Source organism: Apis dorsata, unplaced genomic scaffold (assembly GCF_000469605.1).
Source record: "Apis dorsata unplaced genomic scaffold, Apis dorsata 1.3 scaffold_194, whole genome shotgun sequence".
In the NCBI taxonomy this organism is placed as follows: Eukaryota; Metazoa; Arthropoda; class Insecta; order Hymenoptera; family Apidae; genus Apis; species Apis dorsata.
The window spans coordinates 2062501-2077034 of record NW_006263478.1 but is presented as its reverse complement, the minus strand read 5'-3'; the positions used below and the strand labels follow the sequence as shown (position 1 = coordinate 2077034).

The window sequence follows — 14534 nt, the reverse complement described above, 5'->3', positions numbered from 1 at the left end:
CCCCCCCTCCCCTCCCCTTTTATCTATCGCGACCGAAGAAGGAATATCGTAGTAGTGGTAGTAGTAGTAGTTTCGAGAATGTTCTCGCGTGAAAAGAGAAACGGAGAGGGTGAAGATTCTATTCACAAGTTTTAATATCGCTGCATATTGCGAAAGTTGCAGTCGTTTAAGGATATAATAAAAGCACGGCGGGGTCCATCGATCGATCGACCGACGATTTTCTCGATTGACGAGAAGTTCGGTAATGGAGGGAGGGAGGGGTGGAAATTTACGTTTCGCATTCGTTATTATTCGTCGGTATCGGTGCGTATTAACGGCGCGATCTCTCTGTTTCCCTCCCCCTCGTCCCAATAATCTTGCATAATCGCCGTGGCGATTCTTTGCAGGGAAGGAAACTTTCCTTGTGGCTTACACGGGTTATTGCGCGGAAGGAATTTGATCCGTGCTCGATCGAGACGGAGTTCGTTGGTGAATTAATTAATATAATAAATTCGATCGTAATAATATGCTCGTTACACGCGCGATGGAAAATTATTTGTTAGATTATTTGTTAGAAGTTTGTTACGCGTGATTTGTGAGCGTGGAGGTTAGGTGTGGGTTAATATAAAAAGATATTTTATAAGAAAATATATTTATGATAAAAAAAGTTTTGGTTCAAACTGAAAATAATTTTCGAGAGATCGTTTATTTAAGATGATTCACAAAACGCATCGATTTTTTCTTCGCCAGAGTTTTACGAATGTAAGATGCCACGGCAATTACGGCAAATTCATCGTTTATCGTGGCGCAACTCTGCCAATAATTTTCTTATTCACCGCGCCATAATTAAACCAGTTCCTCTGGATGGGCACAGCCAACTGAACGAGCTTTAAGGTCTTACCAAGTGGACCAAGTCTGCTTTCGCTGTGTCTTGATGTAATGTCGAAAATTGTACGTGTCGGTAATGACTCGAAATTAGAAAAATTTATAGTATCGTGCAAAAAATATCGTAAATAATATAAAAGTAAAAGGAAACGTGCAACGCAACGTAACGATTAATAATAAATATATAGGCGAATTATTATACGGTTCAATGATATTTTTGTACATAAATATCATTTACTCGTCGAATAACAATTATTTTCTTTTTTTTTTTTAATTCATTTTACAAATATTATGCATACGAAATGTAATGATAATAAGTTTCATTGGAGGGACCATTCATCCTCGAGTAGCCGCCATTTGTATTCATTTTCCGTCAACGTGGTTGGTGTCGTTGCTTCGCGAGTAAAGTAATTCGGCTTTTCGTTCAGCATTTTGATTTATCGTTATGATAAAAGCGACATTAGAGGCAACAGTACTACCAAGCGTGCTTGAATCCCTGGAGTGCACCCTATCATCTGTTCTTTAACGTTCTTAAAAGAGAACCTATATTTGCTCTTACTCTTACGAAAAATAATTAAACCGCAACGATTGGGACTTACTTTTTATCTCGTTGATGAATTCCCTTACATTACAGTTTCAAACGCACAGAAAAATACCTGTTTCGAGATATAACTAAAATGATATTAAAAGCTCTCGTTCTTCCAGCGGGAAGAAAGAGAGAATTAGAAAATTTATAGAGAAGAAACGTATATACCATATCGTGAAAAATTTATAACTGAAAACCAGAAGCCAGAAATATTTCTCACGAAATAAAGAGCCCCTTTTCAACGTTGCATTTCGGCTACGCATTATTTATAATCTCTCTCAAAAAATCAGATGTATGTTACGTTAACGTTATCTATGTCTTTTTTCATGATTACATTATACAGGATTTTTCGATTCAAGTTTCTAAAAAAATTGCTCTCTATTTTAACCCCATTGAAACCAGATTAAAAACAACAAAGTTGGAAAAATTATCATTATCAACAACGATCAATTACATCGATCCTCCGCGAAAAAAGAAAGAAAGAAAGAAAGAAAAAAATATTCTCGCATCGAACCGAAACATTTTTATCGCCCGTATCGATTAACCTCGCGTGCACTCCAACCGGTCAACCGGTCGAGATTAACGCGTTGTTGGCGGCGAGTTGGAAAAGAAAAATTATTCCCTCTTCCCTCGATCCTCTCCTTTCGAACCGTGGGCCCAGACTCTGAAATTTACACGAACGCCGGCCTCTTCGGAACACCTCTCCCTCCCCCTCGTGTGTCCGCGCACGATTCAATTTATTTTAGATACGGCCTCTGCACCCTCGCACTTTTATTAGTATTTACGAAGCGATTCAGGCAGGTATACACGATCCGCCAGGTGGGCGGAGGGAGGTCGGGAAACGGAACGGGGCCGGCTTGTTTGGCGTGTGTTCGACGCCCTTGAAACATCAACCGTGTTCGATACGTTTACCTCGGGATTAATACGTATCTCCTTAAGATGTATGCCACTTCTCCTCGGGGATATAAATTTACGCGAGAGCGTGCACCGTAATTTCGCTCCGATTCGCTCGCAACTGCCTATTAAGAGCGACGTGGATACTATGTTGATGAGAAGATTTCGAAATTTATGGAAAATATTAGAGAGGGGAGGGGGTGTTTGGAACTTTCTAATTTTTATTCGCTAATTGTGCTTCGTTTCGTTTGGAACGAAGCGAATAAGTTGCAGGTAGTTTTGCATCCCTCTTCGAGAGGTGTGTAGGGTGCATACGTTAGTGAAACTCGATATGAAACATAATGAAAAAGATTTATATACTCTGGCATTTGTACTTGTGCTGACCCCGTTCCGAAAGTTTTTTCCATTGCTTCCGCGTTTGTCTGCTTTAATAAAAAAGTTTCGTTATGAAGTTCTAACGAGGCCGCCCAGAGAGAGAGAGAGAGAGAGAAAGAGAGAATGTATGTACGGACGAGAATAGTTTATGAAGCATTACGAAGTTGTAATTCTCGTAATATTTACAGAATACAAAATTTCGTTTTACAAAATGATAATAATAAAATTTGAAAATATATTAATATCTTCTCATTTCCTTTAAATATACGTAATAAACTCTTTATAAAACTAAATCTTCATTGCTTATAATCGGAATTATCCCTCTTCGAGAGAGTATTCATTCTCAAAGAATCAAAAAAATCCAACAAACAATATTCTCACCTCTAAAAAGCATCCACGTCGGAACTGTGGCCCAAAGAATCGAAACTTGAACGCGAAGAAGAAACAGCTCGATCGAAGTGTCGAACTCGTTCGTTCGAGGGGGCGATCTCTTACGATTCTTCTCTTCCTTCTCGTCGTTTGCACGCGGCTACGCGTCACTGCACACGTGACACACACACACATACACATACTACGATCACGAGATCGAGACGTGGACGCGGTGGGTCGTAGTAGATTTCGCACCCCCCGCTGCGAGGAAAGGGGATGATGGACGCGCGTGAACGCGACGCAGCATCGACAGGGGACCAATGCCAGGAAAACAGTTTGGCGGAGGGAAGACGAGAGACGGTGGTCGAAGGAGAAAAACCGGAAACCGGGACCGAGCCGTCATGGATTTTCTTTATGGCGGACGTGGAGGGGGGCCTCGCGCGGTGGAAAGAAGATCGAGAAGGTGGAGAAAGTCGTGTACCGGGGTGGGTGCCAAGATCGTCGTTTTACATCCTATGAAGAGGTTGTATCGCTTCGGGTACATACATATTTTTTTTCTTTTTTTTTTTTCTTTTTGCGTCAATGCGTTTTTAAGAGTCGGTTCGCTACGAAATTGGCCGTCGCTCAAAGAATATCAATAAGTTGGAGGTTTTATTGCCGTATTTAAAGCTTGATCTTTCTCGGGAGATGATGTAATGGCGCGTGCACGGAGCGAAAGATTTGTATGTTTTGGGTCGAAAAAATGTAAAAGTTCAGGATGCAAGTTATTTTAAATATTTGCTGGATTATTGCTTGACGATAATTCGATCGGTGTTTGTAATACATGTATTGTAAAACCAAATTCCACGCTTTTGGGAGAAAAATTATTCGTTGTAATTATTGATTGTAAATGTAAATTGAAAACTCCTCTTTCGAGATATATTTCATTTATTCAATTATTCTTTTTTAAACGCTATGTGTTCACTACGTATAAATTTTTTTCCTTTCCATTTCGTATTATAACATTGGATTATAGTGTATTTATTCAAAAATTGTACAAACGATCGAATATATTAAGTATCCCAAAGAAAAGAAAAAAAAAATTCATTCAATATTAAAAAAAAACGCCAAGAGGAAACAAAGAACAAGCAATATGAATCTCATTGAGGTCGAAATGAAAATCGCAACAGCGGAATAATAATTTTTAATACGGAAAAAGTAAATTGAAAAAGTTAGAAACAACGGCACAGCGCAAAGGTGAAAAAAGTATGGAGATAAAAGTTCTCAGCGAAACCCTACCCGGGTTTCTGTTGGAAAAGTCTGTTATATCCTTTTGTAAAATATTAGGTCACATTCACCGTGAACACCTGACATCTGCGCGCTCTCGCTCGTTGAGATTTTAGGGATGCGTGCCAAGTGTTCGCTTTGTCCCGAAAAACCAGCGTGGAAGTTACGAGTAGGAGTTGAAAGGAGCGAGAAAGGAGGGAATTAAGGAGGTGAGGGGAGAAGGGAGGAATGAAAGGGTGCGTCGGTGGTAATCGTACCTTTCTTTGTTTCCGTAGTTAAAAGCTATTACATCGCGATCGAATGCACTTAGAGCGTCGGTTTCTAGTATTTCCTGTTCTGCTTAGATCCCTATCCTCCTCGGATACGCGCGCAAATTACGAACGAGTATAAGGTAAATCGATTGAGATCCGCTTCCAGCCAAGAATCCTTATACTGGTGGTAAAATGTATTTAATTTATTTTCCCTGATATATACAATATATTTAAAAACGGTGGTATAAAAAACTCGATTTATCTCTTGTTTTGTTTTTGCATTTTATTTCTTTATTTATTTTTATAATCGTACGCGAAATTTGATTTGTAATTATGCTAATTCTATTCATTGATTAAAAACTCAGACGTATATAATTTTAAGTTTATATCCCGATTTTATTTACACCCGCTGTTTTAGAATCAAAATTAAATTCAAAAGACTGGATATTACAAACAGACGATTGAGATTAGAGATATAAAAATTATTGGGCATTAACATTGTCAAAAGCACGGTACCTAAGAACTTAATAAGTTCTAGCATAAATTCGCTCTAATTTATCATTAATTTCTTTCAACATTTAATCTTCCGCCCTTCCCTTTGTTTCTGTTCGAGATGGAAGATTTAGAGATTCGATACAAAAAAATAGAGAGAGGGATGCAAACGACAGGGTAAGGGAAAGGGATGGGGGAGGGGGGAGGAGTTGGAGGAGGTTGAAGCGGAGGTTGAAAAGAAAGATCTGGAAGGAAAGGGTGAAAGGAGGGAAAAACGTAGGGAAAGATAGGTCGTAGATTCCGGTACTTTTTGCCTTTTTCCGCGGTTAAAAGGTACTATATCGTGGTCGAAAACGCCCACCTAAAGCACTTGCTAAGAGCCTTTCCTAACCCATTGGTGTGTACACGGCGCTCGAATGGCATGTTGCACCCCGGTCGGGTTTAAAAGGTTCCAGGCATTATTGTTCGATACATACATCACGTCGAACAATGATATCGATGTACCCCTATTGTTTTTATGTAATAAAATATCGCACGTCCAGTGCAATATCGGTTGTGTAGAAAGTGTACGGAATCGCACGGATAAGAATTTTTCTTCCTTAAACTTCGATATATATATATATTACAAAAGATATTTATACCTCAAAATTTTGTCGTTTCGTTTAAAATAATTAATTGATTAAAATTTGTAATTGCTCGATTCATTTTTATTATTTGTATTTTATTAATTTGATTGAATTTTTAATATCAATTTTAAATAATTTTAACGAAGATTCTATTGAATTTGTAGGAGAAAAGAACTCGAGTGTTTTATAAGATATTATTTCATTTGGCTAGCTTCGATTTTTAAATTAAAAAAAAATATATATATATCATTTAACGAGACATTTAATCACTAGAATAGATTCTGAACGAATTTATACATTCATGACAACGATCTGATATAAATGAAACGAACAAAACGATCCATAAAATTTTCACTTACGATCACAGATCCGGACAATTTCACCGATCTCTCTTCCTCTCTCTCCCTCTCCCTCTTCCTCTCTCTCCCTCTATTTCTATTATTGGACAAACGAGTCGGATAAAACTTTTATTCTTCCACGTTTTCAGCCTTATCTAAAGGTCCCGTAGTCTTCGCAAAGTACAGTTACCGTGACTCGAATCGAGAAGCGATTCCACCTCGGTCGGTAGATCTGATATTCACCGAGTTGTGGAACAAATGGGGGAGGGGAGGGTAGGGAAGGGGGGGAGATTGGCTGACTGCGCCATTGGCAGCAGTCAAGTTTGCCCATTCGAATTTCAACGTCACCGGTCAATGATGCAGCGATCCCGTCCTCGTAAAATCGTCGATCCGTGAGATAGACACGTGAAGACGAACAACGCGCTTCCATCCAACTAATTTCCGTGAGAGAATTGGGGGAGAAAACGAGTATACCCTTGGCTTGATCGTTCGACCAAGTTCGAGATGTCAGCTCGTATCTTGCGCCGACGTTTCCGATTAACGATCACGCTGTGACGAAAATTATTTTCCTCCGCCTAATTTCGATTCTATCGTTGCGAGATATACAAAGGAAAAAATAAAATAAGATTTCAAGAATATAAATATCTTAATCCTTTGGAATTCGTAGTGTAATGCATGTATTTATTTGTGATCGATGTAATTGGATTTTTAGATCTATAATGATTAACATTTTAAGAAATTATATCGAAAGATTGGTGATGCGCTTGATGGTATTTCGACTGCGTCATGTTTGAATGCGTCGACGAAATATCAATGACTCAACCTCCCCTAAAATTGGTGATCCATAAAACTAGTTGGGGGAAAGTAACTATGCTCGGTCATTGGTCGGAGATATTATCAATTTTAATTTTAATGATGCGTTACTATTAAATTATATTTGTAGATCAATTTAAATCATCCAAGTAGGAATAAAAGATTCAAGTTAAATGTACGAATAAATTAATATTACCTATCTACAAATATATTTATTTCTACGAATATTATATTTTCTCTTAAATAAAAAAAATAAGGCGGATATAAAATATAATTTATCTAGTCGTTATCTAGTCATTGGACACTGTGAATGGAGATAAGAATAGAGAATTCATTGGTCAATATCTACGGTGACCTCATCGGTTCCCTCGTAAAATTCCAAACTGTTGGGTCGACGATCGATTTCAGGAGCTCGTTTCCGCCGGTAAAATGGGAGAATAACAGCTCTTTAATCTTCGTCTCGATGCATCGCGAAGATCTTTACAGACCAATCTTGACCCTCTTTCGCTTATTCGTTCCAGAGATCGCGAGATATTATCATCGTGGAAACGAGAGATGGCAAAATATATAAATTTTCTGTAATCCTTAGAGAAGAAGATTATCTCGTATATCAAATGTAATATCGCCTGTGTTCTTTATTTATTAGTAAAGTCGATTAATCTATGTAATGGACAGTGAACGATTTTTCCATAAAGATAGGATAAAGGCGCGTACATTTTTTAAAAGTCACCACTCTCTGAAATGAAAGTCTGTAATATTTACATTTGATTTCATGGAACATGTAAGGTAATCTTTCAAAGAATCTCAAAAGTTGGAAATTCCGAAATTTTCTCGATAAGAGATAAGATATTAAAAATTCTATTTCTTTTTATTTATTTATTTATTTATTCTTTTTAATCGCACTTTGTTTCATTATGAAAGAACACACTATTCCTTTCTCTTTTTTGATTTTATTAAAAAATACATAACAGTTTGCTTCTTGTTTTTTAAATAAAATAATATTTTCCAACTTTCGATATTTTTTTTCCTTTTTATAGAAACAAAAAAAACGAATCTGTTTTTCATCTAACTTGCAAATTATCCTCCCTCCATACGTTTCAATTAAAGAACGAAAAAAATTTATGAAATTGAAATCAATAGTTTTGTCGAATGTAGTTTTACATACAATTCTAATAAAAAAAAAAAAATTTGAACGTTAATCGGATTATATACAACTTGAAATTTTTTTGTTTATTGCCGTGTAACAAGCTTTATTTTATTCAACGTCACACGGCTGGCTGCACATCGATAATTGAACGATGCAGTTTCGTAAACACGCGCGTATGTAATTAATATTCCCGTCGTATGTTTTGAATGTTCATCCGTATGTAAATCACGTTATTATAATAGAAATATTATCGATGTTTTACGTAGCATCGGGATGATTGATGTGGCGTGAACGATAGATTTCTTTTACACAGCTCCGATAATTCGTATTCCCCTCGATCCAATATTTATGATTATCCACGATATTTTGAACAGTTGACAAGCCCGTGGAATAAAGTGCTACGCGTATTTATAACGTAGCCTAAGATGAGGCTAAGATGTTGGATGAAATCGCGAAATGTTCCGTGAAAGAAGCTGCGTTCGCACGGTAAATCTTTTTTTCCTTTCTTTTCCGGGGGAAGGTTCATCGATCATTCGGTAGAAATGTGTATCTGTACTCGGGGATCGAGCGAACAGTCCTTGGATAGGTTTAATTGAGTTAAGCACGATATTCGTTTCGACGATAGACAGACGTTGGAATCTTGGAAAATTTTATTTCCAGTTTTTTCTTTTTTTTTTTTTTTCAAATTAAATCGAGAAATTATTAAAGCTTTAAATCCTGTATATATTCCATTGATATGTTCGTTAAAAATTGTTTTCGAGTATACTCGATTCGTCGTGTTTAAATAAAAATTCCAATAAATAATTTTTAATTTGAACTCTCACACTGTATTATTTATTTCGTTTCATTGATTCGGATCGTGAAACAAGTAGAGAATAATAATAGTAACTTTTGAAATCGATTATATCGATTTTTTTTGTCGATCAACTGTTGCTCGAATTTGCATCGTCGAAATAAAAAAGAGAGAAAGAGAGAGAAAAAGAGAAAGAGAAAATGGAAAGAAATAAGGTGAAAGAAAATGGGAAAGCTTTTTTGAAAAGGGAACGAAGCAATAGTTATTCTATGAAAAATCGAAGAAAGACGAAACGGGTCACGTTCCGCAGCGAGAGCCTTTCTTTCTTCCGGTTCGCAGTGGATGCTGAAGCTGCGCGTTTTAACGAGCACAGAAATGTTCCACTTTTACTCCCCTCCCTGGCCACCGGTTTCTTCCATCCCTCTTTGTTTTTCCCTTTCGCTCGTTTCCGTTTCTTCCATCGATTTGCGGAATTTCCCGGAATATTACACCGGGGTTTCGTTTCCCGAGTTTTTCTTCTCCCTAAAGAGAGATCCTTTTCATTCCTCTCCTTTTCCTACCACCTCCCTTGTTCGCCTTCATTTTCCTCCGCAAGATCCTCCAATTGCCCGATTAATCGATTAAATATAGACTAATGAATTCGAATTCCGTCGAGCGAGTCCAAAGAAGAAGGAAATCGGATCTTTCCTTCTTTCCTTCTTTCTTAATATCGTCTTTTCAATTTGCGAAATTTCCTCGCCACTTTTATGTAATAATAAATGATTTTTATAATTTTTTTTTTTTCTAAGAAAAAATTATTCAAAACTCACGGAAATTCGAAGATTTATTAGATTTTCACAAGATTATCGTTGGAATATAATTCATGCCATAAAAAAAATAATCTTGCTATCAGCACGACACAAGTTATATTGCCTCTTAAAATTTTCTTCGAAATAAAAATCCTTTTTACACGCAAGGGGGAAACAAATTAACAACAGATCAGTATTTAAATCTAACAAATGACAAAGTTGCGGATATTTAAGAAAGATAGAATGTATATTCGAATAATTAACGCATTCTTTCACATTTACTACTCCGTATTATATATATTTACCTTCGATTAAAGATTTAAATTGGAACACACCGTGCACGCATCCATTGTCAAGTGAATTTCACAGACGCAACTCTAGACAGCTCGAAATCCCATCGAATTGTATTCCGATAATTGGCGAAGCAGAGATAGCTCGGGACTCGGCATGCTTCTTCAGCTACTAAATCATGCAAATACTAATAATGGCACGGACGAGGCGTCGGATAATTGAAATGTAAACATCTAGCTTGCTCTTGAGGAGGAGTTTGATGGTAGGCTCAGTCAGACTTCAGCCGTGCTCGAACCTTCCATGCAGAGCGAGGAAATAAAGGGAAGGGGCAAGGGTGGGGCGAGGGCGAGGAAGCGAGAGAGAGAGAGAGAGTGAGCGAGTGAATGAACAGTGAATCGAGGAACGGAGACTTGGCTGATATTGTGACGTAATATCTGAGTACCCTTTTGTGCACGAACTTCCCTCTAATAATATGCAAAACACACGATATTATATATACGCGTTCGTATGATTAAAAGCGACGATAGATGGGTATAGAATTGAAATAGAAGTTGAATAATGTTTAGAAAGGAATGTGGAGATCTGTGGAAATTTTGGAGTTAAAAATTCTTTTTATCGATTAAATTTTTATTTTTATTAAGACACGGGATTGAAAACGGAGCAAAGCGGTTTAAATATTAATCGATATTTTATTGCTTGCTTTGTTTGATGCAAATTTTGTTTGGTTGCATATACTTATACTGAAAACGAGAAAACGTATTTAAAGTTTAAAATATGCGTGTATTTATACAATTTAATATTTATAAGTTTGTTAATTTTAATTAATGCAAACAGATTATGAGGTTATTTGCAATTTTTCCACATGTGAGATTATTTATAAATCTTTGACTTGTCGATAATTTTTCGCTTAATTTCAATATTAATTAATGCATTAAAAGTAACGATGATGAAATAATTTTGGATTTTCATCGTCGAGTTTGCGTTCGAATTTTTGTAATTAATATGTTGTAGAAAGAAAAAGCGAAAGAGCATTAATTATGATTTTATCGTAGACGCCAAAATTATTATTTTAATACGATTATCTAAGTAGAAATCGAGCCATCAAGTTCTCGTTAACTTATCCGATACAACAACAACGTAAATAGAAACTCGATTTCCTTCTCCATTTCCAAGAAGACTTCGCAAATGGATATTCTTATTTTTCTTTTGCATATTTCGCGCGAATATTTCTTGCTTGCTAAAGCAAACTAGAGATTCTTTTTTAAATAAAAATAACAGCATCGCGGGAGCTGTTGGAATGGAATACTTAAAATGGAATATACTAAAAAATAACGGCATTAAAGAATATTAAAACAGATATTAAAAAGGAATTTTAATTGTCGCATAATGTACACCTAACATGTAACAAAATATTTAATTTCTTATATTTTTTTTTCATCCCCTCCTTTACATATTTTCATCCATTTTAATATTTTCTCTTATCACATTTTTACTGAAGCAATACTGAATAATTTTCTTTGTGCATATATCATAAATCTCGTTCTTTCTTCCACGCTATATTCCATACATACTGAAATCTTGCTTTCATAAAATTAAAAACAGAGTTATTACCGCTCATAAAAGCCCACTAATTAAATAAAATTCATAATTCACTTATCACCTTGTTCAAATATTTTCATCGCCAACATAAAAATGTTTCTTTATTTTTATTATCCTGAAACATTCACGACGACTAACGTCGGGCAAATGATATTCGAAACTTGCCCTAAGTAACAATGTTTCATATTTCACTCGTTTGTGTGTCATTTCGTGTTCATCTTCGTTTTTCCATTTTCGGTCTTTGCGGTCTCCGCTCGTTAATGCTCCTCTCGTTATCGTTGAAACTTTATCTTCATTATCCACTTTGTCCCCGAATAACGTGTACCCCGTTGCGAAACAAAAAATCGTGCACGAATTAATCGACGAATGATATCGAATTAATCCAACGTGCAACCAATTTTTTCTTTTTTTCTCAATTAATATATCATCAATCGCGATCATTGTCTCTCATCTTCTTATTCGACACCACTTTTCTTTTGCCAACTAAATTAAAGGAACCCAATCTAGATATAATTATTCCACATTTTTACTTCCACTTTATAAATTTGTACAATTTATAAATTCTTAATTTATAATCGTATTGGTTTAAAATTTATCCAATACCACTTCGATTGTAGTAATCAAGTGTTGTGAAAAAAATTTCAAAATAAAATGGTAAAAGTATCGAGACGACGTGACGTTTCGCCTCGCCACAATCGAGCACAACATCGAAAAGCACCGACAGGATTCCCCTTATGAAACCTCCGTACAATCCCACGGCATAAATAATTCGCTCGTCGGCGGCCGCGATACCGAAGCGAGAGACAAAATTTCAAGGGTCGCTTCATCGTTCATATTTGCACCGTTCGGGTTCCTTCCGAGGAAACAAAGGCGCGTCTAATTAACACGCTTGAGACAGAAACCGGGGCCTTTCTCGTTTCGCGTAGCTGCTCTGAATGCGGAGATCCGCAAAAGGGCGCGGATAGTCGAACAAGGGAGGGGAGGGGGGGGGCAGGAGAAGGAGGAGGAGGAGGAGGAGGAGGAGGAGGTTAGGCTCAAGGTAAAAAGAAACGGGCCGATAGCCGCTGCGACGACTCAGACAAACCTCGATAATTAGCGACTTCCCCTCTAAAACACCGACACACGCGTTACAACCGTTCTTCGGATACCTTGTTTCGGGATTTAGAGCAATCAGTCGATCATTTAATCGAGTGCAAAGCTTTGTTAGAGTAATTGCCGCGTATTTTTCGATCAAATAGCAATTTGCTGCCAAATCAAATCGCTGAGAAATTTGTAACGACCTTTTTCGTTTAGATTTATTTAATTTTAGAATTTTTTTTAGGTTTAAAATAATTTATTTGTGATTTGATTTTAGATATCTTTAGGATTAAAATTATGTTCGATCATTTAATCGAGTGCAAAGCTTTGTTAGAATAATTGTCGCGTATTTTTCAAGTAGCAATTTGCTGCTAAATCAAATCGCTGAGAAATTTGTAACGATCTTTTTCATTTGGATTTTATTTAATTTTAGATTTTTTTAAGTTTAAAATAGTGTTCATTTGTGATCATTTAATCAAGTACAACATTTTTTTTAGTGTAATTGCTGTATTTTTCGATCAAATAGTGATCTATTGCCGAATCAAATCGCTGAGAAATTTGTAAGGACCTTTTTTGTTCGGATTTATTTAATTTTAGAATTTTTTTTAGGTTTAAAATAATTTATTTGTGATTTGATTTTAGATATCTTTAGGATTAAAATTATGTTCGATCATTTAATCGAATGCAAAGCTTTGTTAGAGTAATTGCCGCATATTTTTCGACCAAGTAGCAATTTGTTGAATCAAATTGCTGAAAAATTTTTACGATCTCTGGAATTTTTTTTTTTATATATATATCAGCATTGATATGTGATTGAAAGTGCGAAGTTTAATAGAGAATAAATTATTGACTGTGATTACGAGAATGATGGGCTAGAGTAAATTTAATAATTACTTTTCATAGCGAGAAGAAAGGAGGGAAAATAAATCTCTCTCATCACTTGAAATTTGCAGGAGCGCGCGCAGTTTACCATATAATCTAGACACAAATTGCATTTTATCGAAGTATCGAAGAATTCTATTACGTTTCATTCATTAAATTGGCATCGATGGAGGGTCGAATGTACGGCCGTTTTCCACCCGTTGCCTCATACATACATATTTGTTGCGTCCAGCGTTGAGAGTGAAATTTTTTTTAATCTATAAATGTTCCGTTCCCGCGAAACGAAATATCCACAGATATTTCTGTTATATATCTTCCATGAATCATTGCTTTCTATCGTCTCGCATTATCGAACCGTTATTATTTACCAGTACGTTATAAATTTCCATAATTGACAACACACGACTGGAGATTACTTTCGCGCGCAACTCGAGAGAAAATGGAGGACAGGTGTTATCGAATATACCTGGGACAAGGTATACACGAGAATCGATTCTAATTAATCGAATTACCGTCGAAACGGTACAGTATTCGGGCTTAATTAGAATTTTATTATCAAGGATCTTCGTTGAGCATAAATCACGGCCAGTCTGATTCGCGTTCCAAGTGTTTCTGGTGGGTCAGCATCGAATGTCGAGGTTGTTCGCGTAATTTGCGGCTAACGAAAATGCGTCAAACCGTGGAACAGTTTAGGAACAGGCTGGGAACAGGAGATTAATTTCCTGATTAAGCCGATCGATTCCGTTTCTGACGTCGTTCCTTCGTCGTTTCCCTTTTCACGATCGTTATCAACCACGATTGTACCAGATGGAAATACCTTCGAGCACATCGAGAGAGGAAGAAACGAGTTAATCAACAGCGTAATCAATTGTTGAGAAGCAAATTAATGTCTCTCTATGGTGTGACAACGATATAATGTTGTCGTTCATCGTGTAGTTAATTTCTGCTAGTTTTAAAAAGCGAATTGAACGTTGGGATACGAACAATGCTCGCGTTTCCCCCATTTTTCAAAAATCTGATTTATCAGGCTGGATGTATTTATACATTGATGTATATCTGTACAACATTTTTCATTGTTCGATA

General features: G+C 36.4%; 1 protein-coding gene across 3 annotated transcripts in view; it reads left to right on the top strand.

Moving 5' to 3' along the window:
* LOC102676819 (tensin-1-like) overlaps nucleotides 1-14534 on the top strand; it is a 219859-nt gene that overhangs the window by 51147 nt on the left and 154178 nt on the right. The gene's annotated exons all lie outside the window — the stretch shown is intronic.